Raw genomic sequence first — 17,818 nt, 5'->3', positions numbered from 1 at the left:
AGACCGGTTAATTCGATAGAGGTCAAACCCGCGATCGAATCGTATTGTATCGTGTCCTCGAGTGCATGTTCGATCTAACGTTTACTCCTTTGAGTTCAAATACTATTTCAGTTCGAAATACCATTTTCAGGACACGAAGTGTAAATGGTAGGGCATGGTTAAAGCTTCGAATGCTACAAGTGTTTCTACTTTTCTCAGGAAATCGAAATACATAGCAAATAATGAGGTACTTGTTGATACTAGAAAGTGAGTGGTCGGAGTGTAAATATTTATTAAATAATTACGACAAGAAAAAATAGATATTATAAATTTATATTCATGAAGTGTTTTTATTGATCATTGAGTAAAAGATAAAAAACAGTCGTTTCTACTTTGAGGTTATAATCATATGGATTTGTAAACATTTTAATAGACACAGTCAAACATCGCCAGGTATCGGCATTTTTGAAGAATTGATTTAAAGAAACTTTATGTAAATTCACGAAATAATTCAACATGTGTGAACATACACATTAAACAACAACACATTTAATATTTTACGTTTGTTTGATAGTTATTGAATCATCACATGAAGGGTACCGGCCAATAACCCTTAGTAGCATCACACACATGTGTGACAATATCAATTGTTCCAGCTATCAAACACATGTTGTGTGAACGGCTAATAAAGTGTTAAACAATAATTATCATGTACAGAAATTATTCGCTGCCAGGAAATGAACAAAAATGTTATGTTTAAGTTATAAACTAAGACCCTATTAACCATCTTTAACAGGTATACCGTAGCTTATCCGTTTGACCCGTCCTTCGTTCGTCTGAACTGTTCAACCTCCTTTGCACCGCTATAATCCGATTGTTACGAGTTACCTCTGGAACAACGTTACTAACCTAACTCGTATCTTCAATCCGTTCCTTTTACTTGCTCATCCTTTGTTGGCTGTTCCCGAATTTCCAATCCACAAATCCCTTAATTTCCAATCGTCTAATTCCTCTGTTCTCGATTCACCGAATCTCCAAACTGCGAAACTTCCAATCTTCGACTTCCTAATTTCTGGTGTTTCCAACCTGGAAATTTATGAATTTCTGAACTTCTGCATTTGTAACTGCTCTAATTCTTGAATCTTCCAGTCGATAAATTTCTAAATTATCGGTTGTCTAAGTTATGGAATCTTAAATATGACTTTTTAGTATGCAAATTAAAATTCCCTGATTTTCTTAATCATCGAATATGCAAATTTTTTGAGTACCAAAATTTCCAAATTTCAATCCCCGAAGTACTAAACTTTCAATTTTTTAAATTCCGAATTTCCGAATCACCGAATGATTGAGTCATTATTTTTTAAAATTTTTGAATTTCCAATTTCCCAAATTTCTGAATTTCCGAGTCACCAAATTCCCAAATTTCTAAATTCCCGAATCTCAAGTTTCCCAAATTCCTGAATTCCCGAGTCACCAATTTCCCAAATTTCTAAATTCCCGAATCTCAAGTTTCCCAAATTTCTAAATTCCCGAGTCACCAATTTCCCAAATTCCTAAATTCTCGAGTCACCAATTTCCCAAATTTCTAAATCCCCGAATCTCAAGTTTCCCAAATTCCTAAATCCCCGAATCTCAAGTCTCCCAAATTTCTAAATTCCCGAATCTCAAATTTCCCAAAGTCCTAAGTCCCCAAATCTTCAGTTCAAATTCCTAAAGCCCCAAACCCACATTCCCCAAATTCCAAAATGTCCAAATTTCGAATTCCCCTAACTTCCAAATCCCCAAATCTGCAATTTCCCAAACTATTAAATCTCCAAATCTCCAAGTTAAAAATTTTCAAATCCCCAAAATAAGCACCAAAACAAAATTTCATTACAACTTTAATTTTCCAACACACATCGATCGAAGAAAGTGCTTCAGTCGCACAAAAATAAATTCTTGTGAGGTCTTGGTCCTTTTCGAACTAACCAAGCTGGTCTAACATCTTTTACGTCGCCATAATCTGATTATTACGGTTTACTCTCCGACACACCGTTGTCAACCTAACCCATGTCTCCGGTTCTGTCGTTTTTCTCGTTCGTCTCTGCTGACCATTCGATCCTTCGCCAATACGATTCCAACCTGCAACTAGCGCGAATCTTTTCGGTTCATTCGAGGCAGCTTCGATAGCAAGATTATCGAGGTTTTCTAGGTCACGGTTAATTGGCTAACGAGGCTAATTACTGTTCGATGTAGTGCGAAGGGATTCGCTAGAATCGTTATTCGAACTTCAGGAAATTGCGATGGAATAATTCAAACGATCGCTATTTCTTCACTTGGATGCACCATGAGATTCCTAAGAAGAATGTACAAAGACTTTATCAACTCTTTTCGGTTTTAAAAGAACTCTGAATGATCTGTAGAGTGTTTGAGAGTCGTTGAGATTCTTCTACGTTCATAAGTACCATTGTTCTTTAAAATGAAACAATATTATAGCGTTTGAAATGTCAAAATTGTGTCATGTGATTCAAATAGTATGCACAATGTACTATATACGCGAATCATTGAACTTCATCTTCATATTTTCCTTCTTAAAACAGCTTTATACGTTCACGCTTTTTAAAATGTAATTTAATTTCAATCATTACTCGTGATGTTTAAATGCAATAATTTTGACGATTTTCGAATGCAGAATTCGAACTCACCCAATAAATAAATCTGTTGAAACAACGTTCTAGCTTCAGCTGTCAATCACTGTTGTTTATCCTGTAAGAGTTATTTGGTGTTCCGATCCAAAGCTGATGCTGAAACAAAAATGGATACGTTTTTCTCACACAAAATTCGTTCTATCATTTTGTTATCATATACTTTTTTACTTTTACACATAAATGTTTTATACAGTTCTCTTAGTTTTGTTACCATTAAATACTGATTTCAAAGTGTTATATTAAACTTGAAATTAATGTCTGTCTTTTCAAAGTTAAAAGCAGAAATATTCTCGTGATTCATAAATTTCTAAACAGAAATATCCGATAGAAATGCCTCGATGGAAATATGTAATTAGAAAGATGCATAAACGCGAGCGTAGCATTCACGCAGAATCGTATTCGAACGGAATACGAATGAATCAGTTGGCGCATGCACGTAAATTGAACAGCTTTAATCCGCTTCGGAACTATCGGAAAAGCGTGGACCTCAATTTAGTCACGTACGTAAAAATACTGGAAACTCGCTGACGAAGTAAAATTATTATCTTCCTTCCGGTGGAAAGTTTGTTTGGAATGGAATGCTAGATTCCATAGAAAAATTTTACCGAGCGTAACAGAATTCTGAACGAGAATTTCGTGCTCGCCGAGTGGAAGCTGTTTTTCGAAAATGCTTTAATCGTCGCGTTTCCCTTTGACCGACTTTAACCTTACAGGAAGTGTTCCGGGTTTCCCTGTTAACGCCAAGTTACATGGCATTTTACTTTACACGTTTCATACCTTTACTGTTGTTTAACGATTTCCTGCGACGGGAGAAATTTTTAGATCGTCGATTCGAAACGATTATTTATTTCATTGATTTATTTCGGTTTCACTGTTTCGTTTCGAAAGCAATTTTATAACAGATGGATTTAATTTTTTCTGTATTTTTACTTTCACGCTGAAATTTGTAAATTTACACATTTTTGAAAAATTTATAATTGTTCGAATTTATAAATCTACGAAGTTTGAGAATTTTACTCTTTCAAATTAAAAAATTTACGATATTTAAAAGCATGAATTTGTAACTTCCGAAAGTGGACAAAGATGAATAATTTAATTAATCAGTATTTAATTACTTTTCTAAGAATGAATTATGTTTTTTTTTCTTTTAAATTCAACTGTTTAGACGTTTAATTAATTGTATGAACAGCGATGTCAATTAAACTAATCAAGTTCTATTATAAAATATTCCCTGACCAGATCAAACATAAAAGTTTGTAATGGTCAGTGCAAATTCTTGCTGCAAATATGTTATTCAAAATTCTGTGAAGTAATTGAAACTGTTGAACGGAATATACTTGAATATGTCGACTTTTTATAAAAGCTCATTATACAAATTTTTATTTCATTTCAATCCTTTGACTCCGAGAAATATCTTTGCTCTCAGCCGAATGCAACACGCATTACACGATAATTATTAATTAAAAGTGCAACTCGCATTGGTGATTGTTCGTGTTTGCAATTAAACGTTTGTTAAAATTAAATATTACTCCTCGTTTATCTTTGCGAAATGAAATTGAATTGTTTATTAAATTTCATTCCCTGATTCGGATACAGTGTCAACATTTAATTCTTTTTAATATAATACCGTAATTGTTTGTTGACTCGAAATACAGGGAATTTTGCATAAGCAAGTAATTCTTTATAAATCCGCTTTAAATTGCGAATATTCTTATATAATAAAATTATATAAAATTCGTATATATCAATTTTTATATGTTTTATAATAATTATTTGCAGTATCTATAATAAATTCGTCAAACGAGTGTCTTTTATTAATAGCGTATTTAACGTATTATAATTTTACACACGAAGTATGTTTTAAACAACTGTGACAATACAAAGTTACTCTTTTAAAATAAAAATTAAAAATAAAAATAAAACAAAAATAATTAAAAAATTATTTCTTTAAAATAAAAATAAAACATGAATAATTTAAAAATAATTTCTTTAAAATAAAAATAAAAATTGCATTCATAAGATTTAAATATGTGTCGAAGATACAATGAAAGCAAAAAAATATGTGAGAAGCCTAAAAATGAAACAGAATATGGCGATCAGTTAAAGTAAAAGTAATAACTGTATCATCAAAGTTTTCCCGCTGAAATAGTTCCACGTTCTCCATTTTGATTATCAGTTTACACACGATAGTCCAATTACCCTCTCATTGCTTCTGATGCAAGCTCGTAATTCCCGGCCCTTTCATTGTACGATGATGCAGCACTATAATGGAGCAACCTAAATGCGATCAAGGTTAATCGGAAATGATAGTCATCGTTAATGTTATCTGACTAATTAAACTGAGTTTCCACTGTGACTCTCGAAATCGTTGTTATTCATCTACCTACGTCAAAACAGTCGCTTCAAATATATATAGTAATTAGAACCGTGCTTTCGGGGATGGAATTAACTAATAATTTCTGAACGATTTATTTCACGTCCTCGTCAAATTTCTTAGCGTTTATTTATTTTTTTTGAACTATCAAATGTTATAACAACTAATACATGTTTTATTTTTGCACTCTGATTGGTTAGCATTTTTCGGAATTGTGTTAGGGAATTTTAGAATTGGAAATTTAGAAATTTAGAACTTAGGGAATTTAGGAGGTTCATTCGGAAGGTGATTTTGAATTTCGGTGTTTTCAGAATTTGGGGATTTGAAGATTCGGTGATTTTGAATTTCGGGGTTTTCAGAATTTGGGGATTTGAAGATTCGGTGATTTTGAATTTTGGGATTTAGGAAATTTGGGATTTAAAGATTCGGGGATTTTGAATTTCGGGAATTTGAGAATTAGGGATTTAGAAAGTGTGAGATTTATGAATTTAGGAACTTATAAAGTTTTGATCTCGCAACTCGAACTTTATGGACATGCGATTTAAGTTTATCACATTTGATCTGAAACGTGCATCACGAGTCTGACTTGATGTTATGAGAGGTTTAATCCTATTCGAACGTTTCAATAGATGTTTCTGAACAATTTTTCAGTTTCTATTTTCTTACTCTCAAATTTTGGTTTTATTTAAACATCACTTTAGACGAATCTTTAAACTCCACAAGAACTGTACGAACTTTATATTTATGGATTCTGAAGATCCCTCAGCAACAAACATCCGAACATTAAAAATGATGAATCAACCTAAAAAAGCAGAAATTGAAAAAAGATTGATACAAAGTATGAGTCATCGTTCTTAATGCTCCTTTATAAAGAATCGTTCATTTCAAGATACCTTCAATCAAAACTCAGCTAATCAGATTATCATGAATTTGACGACATTTTCATTGAGATTGGATGCTTTGGAGAACCATCTAATTTGAAGTCAATTTCCATGGTACGACTCCATAAGGGATAATCTTTCTTGCTGTTAAATTTCAGTCCTTATCATCCCTTATTATCTCTCTGCTTCGTAACTACCATTATATCTTTCAGTCTGATAACTACGTTTAATACGATTCGCGAAATTAATCAGTTCTTCGTTTCCTCTTTCAAATTACTGATCAGTATTTTATGTCTGAATGTAACCACTAAAGGAAGAATTTTTACTGCAAGTTGTGAAAAAGATCATCTTCGAAGAGACCGTGATTGTCGTGTAATTATTATACGACTGTATAATTACTGTACATATAATAATTTTGAAAGGCGAACCTCTTAACATTTTACCCCTTTTATTTCTTTCGTTCAAATATCCATAAAAATCTATCTCTATTATTAAATATGTTCAGCTACTTAATTGGAAGCACTTGTATCAACTACTTGGAACTAAGAACAATAAACGTAACAAGACACTGTGAGAACATTTGATAGATCTGCCGAGAAATAAAAATACCTTGAAATTTTCAAGTACTACAGTGTCTCCATCGCCACGTCAATCAAATATGAATCAATCTAACCTAATCTATTAATCCAACATACAATTTACCATAACTATTAAGAATGAAATTACTTTGATCATTATATTATTCCCATCCGAAGCGTCTATAAAGAAAAAACGTTCGACTCGTGTTACGCTTCTCACTTTTGTCAGAAATTATCGCGAATAAACCCTCTCGAGTTTCATACGAAGCGGTAGGTTTACTTTAACGAGCCTTCCTTGTCAGTTTAACAAGAGCTATTTATCTAGCTCAGCCGACCCGAATTTTCCATTCTGCCAACTCGAGTAACCCAGACATTTCCATCTCATCAAGCAACGCTAACACGATGACAATCAATTTCCTCGTTTCGTCTTCAACAGCCCATTAACGACATCGACTCGGCGTCGATTTTCTTAACAGGGAAACATACGAGGTCTACGTGCACGTTAATTGCCGGCTCGTATTTCGCTCGATACGTTCGCGGCATGTTTAACGCCTGGTTTCGAATTGTCGGTAATTAAGCTATTGCATTTTCGTCAGTCGGATTAACAACGCTGCGATCGAAGCGATTAAGCATACGTTAATCTGGCATAAAACGCCGCTGCCGCATGGTCCCTGTTTCTCTTTGACGTTTCGTGTTCGAGAATCGTCGACGTCTACCGACGTATTTAGTCGATTTCTATCTACGTATGTATTTACTGTTGTACATTAACGTATTTATTCGTCGTCGTTTATCAACGTATTTATTCGTTGTTGTCTACCCACGTATTTATTCATTTATATCCACCGATGTGTTTACTCGTCGTAGTCTATTGATGTATACATATATTCGTTGACATCTACTGATGAATATATACATCTACCGACGTATTTATTCGTCGATATCTACCGACGAACTTATTCGTCGTTGTCTGTTGACGTATTTATTCATCGATATTTATCAACGTATTTTTACGTCATTAAATTTAACAGTTTGCGTTAGGAACAGACATGTTAAGTTTATTTCAATAACTTCCAAGTTTTATTTGCTAATTTACAAACTGTTATTTGAATATTTAATATTTCTTTAAACACTCCTTTTCAAATAAGCTTCATATATTCCTTTCATTCATGCGATCTTAGAATTAGAGTCCTTTCTGTTGCTAATGGCCCGCTCGCATGGTACGATAATTAATAATTCATTAACGATTGTATCGTGTCTTTAGTCACGAATTCATCACTAGTGAAAACTTGAATACAGTGTAAGGCAAATGCCATGCGTTGTAGGCATTGATAGTTTGATAATTTGTTAACTTTTTTGTTATTATCATTGTACACTTTCATATTCTTGAACTCTTAAACTTTAGAATTATTTGGGTTACAAACTTCTAAATGCTTAAATCTACAAATTCCCGAATGTCAGGGTTTTTGTATCTAAAAATTCCGAAAATGTCAATTTTCTAAATCTCCAAATTTCTTTATCAAGTTTCCAACATTTCAGCTTCCTTAATATCCATATTCCAAGAATTCCAAATTCCAAGAATTCCAAATTCCAAGAATTCCAAATTCCAAGAATTCCAAATTTCAAGAATTCCAAATTCCAAGAATTCCAAATTCCAAGAATTCCAAATTCCAAGAATTCCAAATTCCAAGAATTCCAAATTCCAAGAATTCCAAATTCCAAGAATTCCAAATTCCAAGAATTCCAAATTCCAAGAATTCCAAATTCCAAGAATTCCAAATTCCAAGAATTCCAAATTCCAAAAATTCCAAATTCCAAAAATTTTAAATTCCCAAATTTTTAAAATCCAACATTCCCAAATTCCCAAACTTCCAATCCCCAAATCTCCAAATTATCAAATTACCAAATCCCAAATCTCCGCGTTCCCAAACTTCCATCTCGCAAAAACTAAATTCAAAAACTTGAACTCCCCACGGTTGTTGAGCATTGCATTCATCATTGTCGACCGTGCCCACGAGTTGTTTGTCGTGCACTTGATCCGTGACCATCAGTGTGCCGGAATCGTGTCAAGGTACCACGAGACATCGAAGTACCCTGTCACGTTTATTCGTGCATCGTTACATTGCGTCGAATTGCACTCTCGACTGGGAAAAACTTTTCACGACCCTCTTTTCAGCGTCGATGACATAAATCAAATATCTCCGAGCATTTGATATAACCGTGTCATCTGTTTCTGTTTCAGGTACGTATTTCGCGTCGGTGAACATCCGCCTGTAATATCTCGCTAATTGGTACGAGAACTACGGATCGGTGAGTAAACATTATTTCGAATAATGATCAAATTCATTGGTCATTAAATAAATCAGGGTAACTACCCTGTTTTATGCTGTTACTTTTAATAGCGTCTCGAAGCGATATGCTATTTCAACGAGGTTCATATCGAGCGGTCTGCAATTCAGAAGGTTTTAAAGCTGCTAGCTTTCGAGTATAGAATTTTGGAAGTTTCGGATGTTCGGAGTTTGTAAATTTGTAAATTTTCAGGAATTGGAAATTTAACTAATATTGAGATTGAAAAATAAAAAATTTACAAATTACTATATTTAAAAAGTGAAAAACTCGTGAATTTCGAAACTTTTTCTATTCTAAAAATTGATGAGTTTGAAAATTTTATGTGTTCACGACACACCTGTGTCCACAAGTGTCTCAAATGCTCTGTTTGTACATCACGTCTTATGTCAATTTTTTCTCTAAGTTCAAAAATGTCAGCAACCCTTATTAAAGTATCGACTCGTCCCAAATTCTCAAATTCTTTCATTTATTCTATCGCTTGAACATTAAATTGCTTACGCGGAGATCAACGAAAGTCGTAGCAGTAGTAAGAGTCAACGTATTATCACACGAAATCATGGCTGGCAACGAAAATGAAGTTCGCGTGCTAACAATTGCTTCCCAGATTGTTGCAAGTTAAAATGAAGTTGCGGTATAAATATATTTATGATTTCGTACACGGCAGAAAGACTTGAAATTCATAAATTCGTGTCTGTCACTTTTGTCTTCTAATATATCATGCGGTTTTTCTTTATCTGGGTGATATACGTGTAGAAAGGAATTATTGCATCGGTAGAAAATAGAACGATTCGAATATTCTTTTCACAGTTTTGTATATTCGAACTGTGATCATTCTTGTTTTATGGCGCTTGTTTTTCTGAAATTTAACGCGGGTGAACGCTCGAGAAATTGATCTATTGATCCAGTGGTGTTCTATCATTTCCTTGTATTCTGCTCTATTTTTATAACGTAATCGGAGTACAAAGGAAACGTTTTTCTGATAAGAAAGAACACCGGTTTGCTTCTATTTATCATGCACGTTATCAATTCCACTCCATCAACTGCTACAAGTACTTGCATTATGGTATGAGAGAGTGGAGTACGGTTTCCACGTTTACAAGTTCGAAATTTAGAAATTTTCTGTACTTGAAAATTTTTCAATTTCTCAATTTTTCAGTTTTTCAATTTTTCAATTTTTCAATTTTTCAATTTTTCAATTTCTCAATTTTTCAATTTCTCAATTTTTCAATTCTTCCATTTTTCAATTTTTCAATTTTTTAACTTTTGAATTCTTCAATTTTCCAACTCTTCAATTCTTCAATTCCTCAACTCTCCAATTCTTCAACTCTTCAAGTCTTCAATGCCCTGACTTTTCAATTTTCCAATTTCTCAATTTCTCAATTTTTCAATTTTTCAGTTTTTCAATTTCTCAATTTTTCAATTTTTCAACTTTTGAATTCTTCAATTTTCCAACTCTTCAATTCTCCAATTCCTCAACTCTCCAATTCTCCAACTCTTCAAGTCTTCAATGCCCTGATTCTTCAATTTTTCAATTCCTTAATTTCTAAATTTTCAAATTCATAACTATCCAAACTCATAATATCTGACCCAAATGCATTAACAAATCACCTAAACAACTAATAAATACCAATCGATATCCCAATACCAACATTTCCACAAAAGTGTCATAGAAATCCGAGAGTACAGCTCGCACCGCCTCAAAATTCAAACTAAATTAACTGCAATATAATACCCGTCTGTTATTCGCGCATTCCCATGAACAACATCGCAGCATTATATTTTATACATAATTATATTGTGCGACAGCAACGGAGTATACAGTTTTCGGCACCGGGTCGCCGTGCTCTGGCCGCTTTGCTCTAGCAGTATACGTCGCGTCAGCTAATGATAGTTAATTATCATTAACGTGTGGCATAATGTTCGTGCGACTATAATCCCATTACGAGCACAGTTCGTAGGTGAATGCATTTTCATGCAAGCTGGACCAACATGCGATCCGTGATATCGTCGAACTGCGGCCGTTGTTCAACGCGTGCGTGCAAACGACCGTAAGTGACGTGGGTGCCGTCATCATTTAAATATACGACCACTCACTTCAAAGGGCAACGGTAATAAGTTTATAAAATTCCTGAATTCCCAATTCCCTAAATTTCTTAATTCTTAAATTCGTAATTTCGCAAATTCTCGATTTTCAGATGTTCCAACTTGTGCAATCGCAAATCTTCAAATCCCCAACTTCCAGTGTCTCCAAATCCCCCAATTCTCCAATTCCTTAATCCTCGAATCCCTAAATCTCCAAATTCCCAACTTTCAAAGTCTTCAAATCTCCAAATCCTCAAATCCTTAAATTCCCAACTCTCCAAATCTCTAAATTTCCAACCCCTCCAATTTTCGAATCCTCAAATTCCTAAATCCCCAAATTTCCAACTCTCCAAACCCCCAAATTTCTAACTCGCCAATTGCCCAAATCCCCAACCCCCAACTCCCCAAACCCCCAAATTTCTAACTCGCCAATTGCCCAAATCCCCAACCCCCAACTCCCCAAATTCTCAAACCCCCAACTCCCCAAATTCTCAAACCCCCAACTCCCCAAATTCTCAAACCCCCAACTCCCCAAATTCTCAAATCCTCAACTCCCCAAATTCTCAAATCCTAAAATCCCCAAATCTCGAACTCCAAAAATATCCAAACCTCCAAATTCGCATGTCCTCAAATCCCTAAATCTCCACACTCCCAAACTCCCAAATTCCCAAATTCCCAAATCCCCAAATCCTCAAGTCCTCAAATCCGAAAGTCCCCAAATCCTCCAGCTGAAAATTTCCAATCATCAACTAACTGCCTAGCTTGCATACAAATCCTATTCATTCGCAAATTATAACAATAGCGTCACGACATAATATGTAAAAATGAACTCCACCAAAAGGTCAAATAAAACGAGGGAAATTACCCTCCCATGGGGAAGGTAACCTTCGAGAAAGTTTCATGGTAACCTACATTTTCCTTAGACTCGTAGACAATAACTATGCAAAGTTTGGTCCAGATTGGTCGACGGGTTTAAGTGTTAATTGGGAACACATAGACAGACATTCTGTTTTATACGAACATAGTCAGCGTTTAGATGGTACTAACCTACTTCCAAATAGTACTTACCTTGACCGTTCCGAAATTTTCCTTGTTATTAACATCGATGCCTTAAAGCTCTCTCGAAAATTGGTGGTCCATAGCTAACGACTATGCACGGTATGGTTAATACCGCGTTATAACACTGTGTTTCAACCCCCGAGCATCTTGGATTTAATTAACGTTTCTATGGAGCGAGAGATTTACGGTAAACGTGAACTCGTTCGAGAGCTGTGAATGCGGTGATTCTGTCGACTTGCCGCGTATCGATCTTACGGATTTACGTTCTACCACATTGATTTTCATTAATTTATTGAAATAGTATGATGTGTAGAGGAGTGTACATGTGGGAGACACGTGGTTATGTTGAGCAACTTGGTTTATATCAATGTCATTTTAATTCTATATTTTTTGCTTTTAGTATTTTATGCTTCATGATTTTCATTTTTCTAATTTTCCAAGTTTCTACATGGTTAGTTTTGGAAATTGTCGTGTTCCCTGTTTCCCAATGTTTCTGGCTTTCTCAATTTTCCAGTGTTCCAGTTTTCTGGTTCCACCTTTCACTCTTTCAATTGTTTAGTGTTTCGTATTTCTACACTTTCATATTTTCGATTTCCTATATTTACAATTTTCCAGTTTTCAAGTTTCTTAGTTTTCTAGTTTCTCAGTTTCTCAGCTTGTCAGTTTCTCAGTCTCTCAGTCTCTCAGTTTCTCAGTCTCTCAGTTTCTCCGTCCTTCAGTTTCAGAGTCTTTCATATTTCCAATTGCTCAGTCGTCCACATTCTCAATTTCCCACTCTTCCAATGTACAAGCCTCAGTTTTACTTGCCTCCACTTATAAATTTTCAAGTTGCTAAACGTCCCAAATAAAAATTCCGAGTGATGTTGTGCTTGCAACGTACTTCACTCGTAAGTAATATAACATCCTCTCAAAAGAGACAATTGCATAACGAATTAATGCAATAACGGCACAAAGGAATTCGTAACAGCCAAAAGAAAGAAATTTTCTCTTCGTCGCATAATAAAAAATAGTGTCCCTGCCTCTCTCGTCGTTTCACTCGGTTTCAACGAGGCTCCGAATAGAATTTTCCGCCATCTTGTTCATTCCTCCGAGATGGCTGCTATTATCGGTGTCCGAAAATCGAGGCCCAAGACGTCCTGCGAATGCAAATGGAAATTGCGGAAATTCAACTGGGATCGTTATACGTATATATAACGAATACATATGTATGTCCCGAACGTCTTCGAAGTATTCTCTGTTCAATCTTTTCGTCGCGTGTTGACGCACGTATGTAAGTACATACGTGTACTATCTCGTTCTATTTCGTCGCTTCGAAAGTGGGATTCAGACGTCCCGTGGGAAACGCGATAGGAATTGCCAAAGAAACAAGCTCCAGCAGGGAACCTAAGGGGAATAAAATGGAATCGCAACGAAATTGTCTCGAATGTCGTTCTAGGCATTTATTTGTTCGATGCACGACTCACGGATGACCCCGTTTCCATTTACGAGAGGGGAAACTCTCGGACATACGGTTCTTGCCGATCGAGCGTTAGCTTAGGTCAAAGAATTCGCGTGGCTGTAGGTACACCTATCCCTTAGGATCGACTTCTCACGTGCTTGATAGAAACTTTCTTTCCTCCGGGAGCAAAAGTCACGACGGTGCAACTTCTTAAAAGCTTAGCAGGACTTCGTTTAACGATATCTTAATTAACGTTCATTCGATATAACGTGCTTTTCTTGCGGATTCTTTCTAGGTACATGTATTATGGTCACATATGGAATAACTTAAAATTAAAGTTAAACTTCTATTTTCTCAGTTGCATTTCTATTAGTTAATATAAACTAATAGTTAAGTATAGTTAACTTTGTTTAAAGCTGCTTCGTTTGGTGCTTTTTGAGATCTATTTTGAAGTGCTAAGTTAGCTATCACTGTATTGATATGCCCACATATGGTCTATACATAACCAAGTTAAATGTAATCAACTCAAATGTAATTAAATGATTTAAAATGATCTATGTAAAATTATTTTGAATGTTCATCTATGTGAAATATTGTTGAAGACATTAAACTTGGTACAGTCTGATACAACAGCTCACTGATAGAAAAATAACTGTATGTCATAAAGCTTATACAGCAGAACCACATACTAGAACACATGAATGAATATTCTGACAGTCCGATTAAAAGTTTCATTTTCAAACATGCTTTATGTTTTACCTCATCACGTGTGACCTGTGCATTACTTATAGTATGTACATTATATGTACCATGTGTTAGAAATACATATACCAAACCCCATCGAGTACATATATCAGGACAAAAATTATATACAGCCTTCGATCGTAAAGTTCTACGAATAAAATTGACCTCGCAAAATTGACCTTGACCTTGAAGTTCAAGATGAAACTTGATCACACCGCACAGTACTCTTTAAAAAAATGAAAAGCCTTAAAGGGATCACGAGTTGGCACTTGACAGTTTTCTTCCAACATATTAAAGTTTTTATTAGGAATGGTCCAGAAGAAGTTTTACTTCCAGGGAAAAAGAAGAATTTTCCAACAGCATTTGAAGCACTCTTAAATATTCACTCTAAACTTTTTCCATTTCAGGTTCATTTTTGAATCCTTTTCTTTCATAATTTCGACCGAGTTATGCGGGAATTAACAATCTGAAGTTTAGTTGTTTGTTTTCGGAACGATGTTTTGTATCATAAGTTTGCAAGTAGTTACGTAGGCTAGTTACATAGTTCACAAGTTGGATTGCAAGGCCATTAGGTTCCTTTGATTTAGTTAACTTTAAACTACAAACAGCCAGGCTCATCTAAGCCAGATCACTTAGCTAACAAGTATATACATAAGCTGCAATGTGTACCACCTTCGTGCTGATATTCGTCAACCGCAAAAGTTACCAGCGGGATAGTTTGCAATATTGTGGGTATTTACGACACCCAGGCAGGAACTTCTGCTTTCTACTTCTTGAGACGTGGATGAACTCATTCGACATTCATTAGCATCATAAACTAACAGTTTACAGATTCAATCAAACTCGAGAATAATTTTCAAGGTTGCGATTATGATTGTAACTTATGTCGAGGGAAGAAACTTGCTGAAAATCGTAAATCTAGGATGCCTTGTGATCTGATAGATTTTTAAGTTAGAAATTGGAAAACTTTACAAAGATCTATGTTACAAGATTCCTGTATTCCCAAATTCTTACATTCCCCAATTCCCACATTGTCCAATTCTTACATTCATCAATTCCCACATTGTCCAATTCCCACATTATCAAATTCCCACATTCCCCAATTTCCATATTCCCCAATTCCAACATTTCCCAATTCCCACTTTCCCCAATTCCAACGTTCCCCATTTCCCACCTTCCCCAATTCCCACGTTCCCCAATTTCCACGTTACCCAATTACCACATTCCCCCATTCCCACATTCCCCAATTCCCACATTCCCCAATTCCCACATTCCCTAATTCCCACATTCTCCAATTCCCACATTCTCCAATTCCCACATTCCCCAATTCCCACGTTCTCCAATTCCCACATTCTCCAATTCCCACATTCCCCAATTCCCACGTTCCCCAATTCCCACGTTCCCCAATTCCCACATTCCCCAATTCCCACGTTCCCCTAATCCCACATTCCCCAATTCCCACAATTCCCAATTCTCACATTCCCAAATTCCTAAATTCCTAAATCCATGAGTGCCCAATTGTAAAATGCCCTAATTTAAATTTCCTAAACCTCAAATCTTCAAATTCCCAACTATGAAAACTTCTAAATTTCCAATTCCTCACCCATCATTCTCAATTAACTAAATTTCTACAATTTCCAAATTCTCATAGTCCCAAATTTACAACTCCTAAAATTTCCCAAAATTCTTTATATGAACCTTTGGAATCCCGCCAGCGTTTAATTGATTTAAACAATTCTTTCTTCAGAAACAATTTGCACTGAACGTAAAAGAAATACTTGCTCTCGCTAAATGCAATATTGACCGTTTCAAGAAATTCGGAAATATTTGCGCACCTATCTGGATCGATGTATCGACAACTCCACGGTTTCGTTCCGATAGTCGTTGTCGCTACAAATGAAAAATTCTCCTCTTTTACTCGAAATACGACACTCGAAAAATATTGCGATAAAAAACATGCGACGTTTTGTGTTCACAACGTTTTTTCGCTGCTGCCGGGCGAAAGAAGCAGGTTGGTTTTCCTGATGTAGTAACCCGGGCGAACGGTTTTTGTACAAGCTTATAGTTTTTATCGGTCCCACGTTGATTATAAATATTACGCTGCTATTTTAACAAACTTTTCGGTCTTTGACTGTACACATTTTTCAACGTTTAATGTAATTTTTAATCGGAGAGTGGTTACATAAATTTCCAGTCAAAATTAAATAATAGCTATTGTTTGTATAATTTGAATATACTATTAGTTTTCGTTGTTTGTTCGCAATTTAAATATACTTCTATTTTTGACGATTTATGGTCATCATTCAACGTTGTAGGGTTTCGTTTTTCTTGCGAAACATGAATTCGAATATGACAGAAAGAAGTGAACACAAAGGCCTCTTGAAGAATGATATAACTTGATCCTCGCTGCGAAGCGTCTTGATGGTTGCTTAATAAATCATCCACCAAGAATCCGTGTGGAACCGTTAAAAGAATACACCATGTAAGAATATAGGAGAATAAGCTTGGAAAGTGATACAAAAAATAATTATTTCGACAAAAATTCGTTGAAAGAAAATATTGCCTGCGTTGAAAATGAGTGTTTTATCGAGGTTTAAGAATTATTAGTTTGTGCATCGAAGTCGTTAAATATTTTCTTTCTCGTGCTAATAAGTGACAAATATTGAAATGTTGAAAGTAAAGAAATCTTAACTCGAAATTTTTTAAATGTGTCAACTTACATATTTCAAAATTCACATATTCGTATAAATTCACATATTTGTTTGCACTTCTACATTCCTACATTCTCGCATTTTTACATTCCTACGTTGCTAAATTCCTATATTCCTACATTCCTAAATTCCCAAAATCCAACATACATAAATTTAAAAATTGCTAAATTGCAATATTGCTAAACTGCTAAATTGCTAAATTGTTAAATTGTTAAATTCCTAGATTCCTACATTTCTACATTCCTAAATTCATAGATTCATAGATTCATAAATTCGTAAATTACCCAATACCTATATTACCAAACTCAAATGATCAAGTCCCAAAATTTGCAATCCTCAAATTCATCGAACTTAAAATTTCTAAACTGTCAAACCTCGTGTAATTCCCCGAAATCCCCAATTTCCAAATCCCCCAAAGCCTAAAATTTCCGAACCGCAAACACCTAAACCCGAAAGCCTACATACCGAAATCCTCGAATCCCCATGGTCTCCTTACCATCAAAAATCGTCGAGTTTCGAGGGAAAAATAGAAATAACAAGTAATTGTCAAAGAAGAGTAGAATTTGTTGAAACCGGCACAGAGGATTTAGTTGACGAAGGGTGGTTGACGGAGGCAAATGTTTCTCGCGTTTCATCTCGGCGCTCTGTGTACAGCATGCCGCAATTTCGCGTTTGCTACTCTCTAACGAAGAATAATGGAATTTGCCGAGAGGATGCCATGGAATTCCGAGCTGAAAATCTACCCGCTTTTATGACGTGTCGATGTTACCGCTGTCGGTGGAATTGCGATTGCGGCCACTGCGACTCTCCTGCAAATTATAAACGGTCGAGTGAACGCGCATGAATGCCCGCTACGAACCGAATTGCGGCAAAAGAAAATAAATTAACGGTAGCGGAGGCGAAAAAAATGCCGGAAGAACGAAGGGAATTTCAATTTAA

The 17,818-nt window shown here is 35.3% G+C and overlaps 1 protein-coding gene across 10 annotated transcripts in view; it reads left to right on the top strand.

Annotated features, from left to right (window-relative positions):
• The window catches only part of LOC100876372 (uncharacterized), a 156,438-nt gene that overhangs the window by 57,565 nt on the left and 81,055 nt on the right, over positions 1-17,818 (top strand). For 5 of the 10 annotated variants that reach the window (XM_076536047.1, XM_012294267.2, XM_076536057.1 and 2 more), the window contains one exon: positions 8,739-8,806. The exons of the other annotated variants lie outside the window; for them this stretch is intronic. The gene's annotated coding sequence lies outside the window, so the exon portion shown is untranslated. The remainder of the gene's footprint in view (positions 1-8,738; positions 8,807-17,818) is intronic. 10 annotated transcript variants of the gene reach the window in all.

Source organism: Megachile rotundata, chromosome 1 (assembly GCF_050947335.1).
Source record: "Megachile rotundata isolate GNS110a chromosome 1, iyMegRotu1, whole genome shotgun sequence".
In the NCBI taxonomy this organism is placed as follows: Eukaryota; Metazoa; Arthropoda; class Insecta; order Hymenoptera; family Megachilidae; genus Megachile; species Megachile rotundata.
The sequence above is the reverse complement of the archived record's forward strand: the minus strand, read 5'-3'. Positions and strand labels throughout refer to the sequence as shown.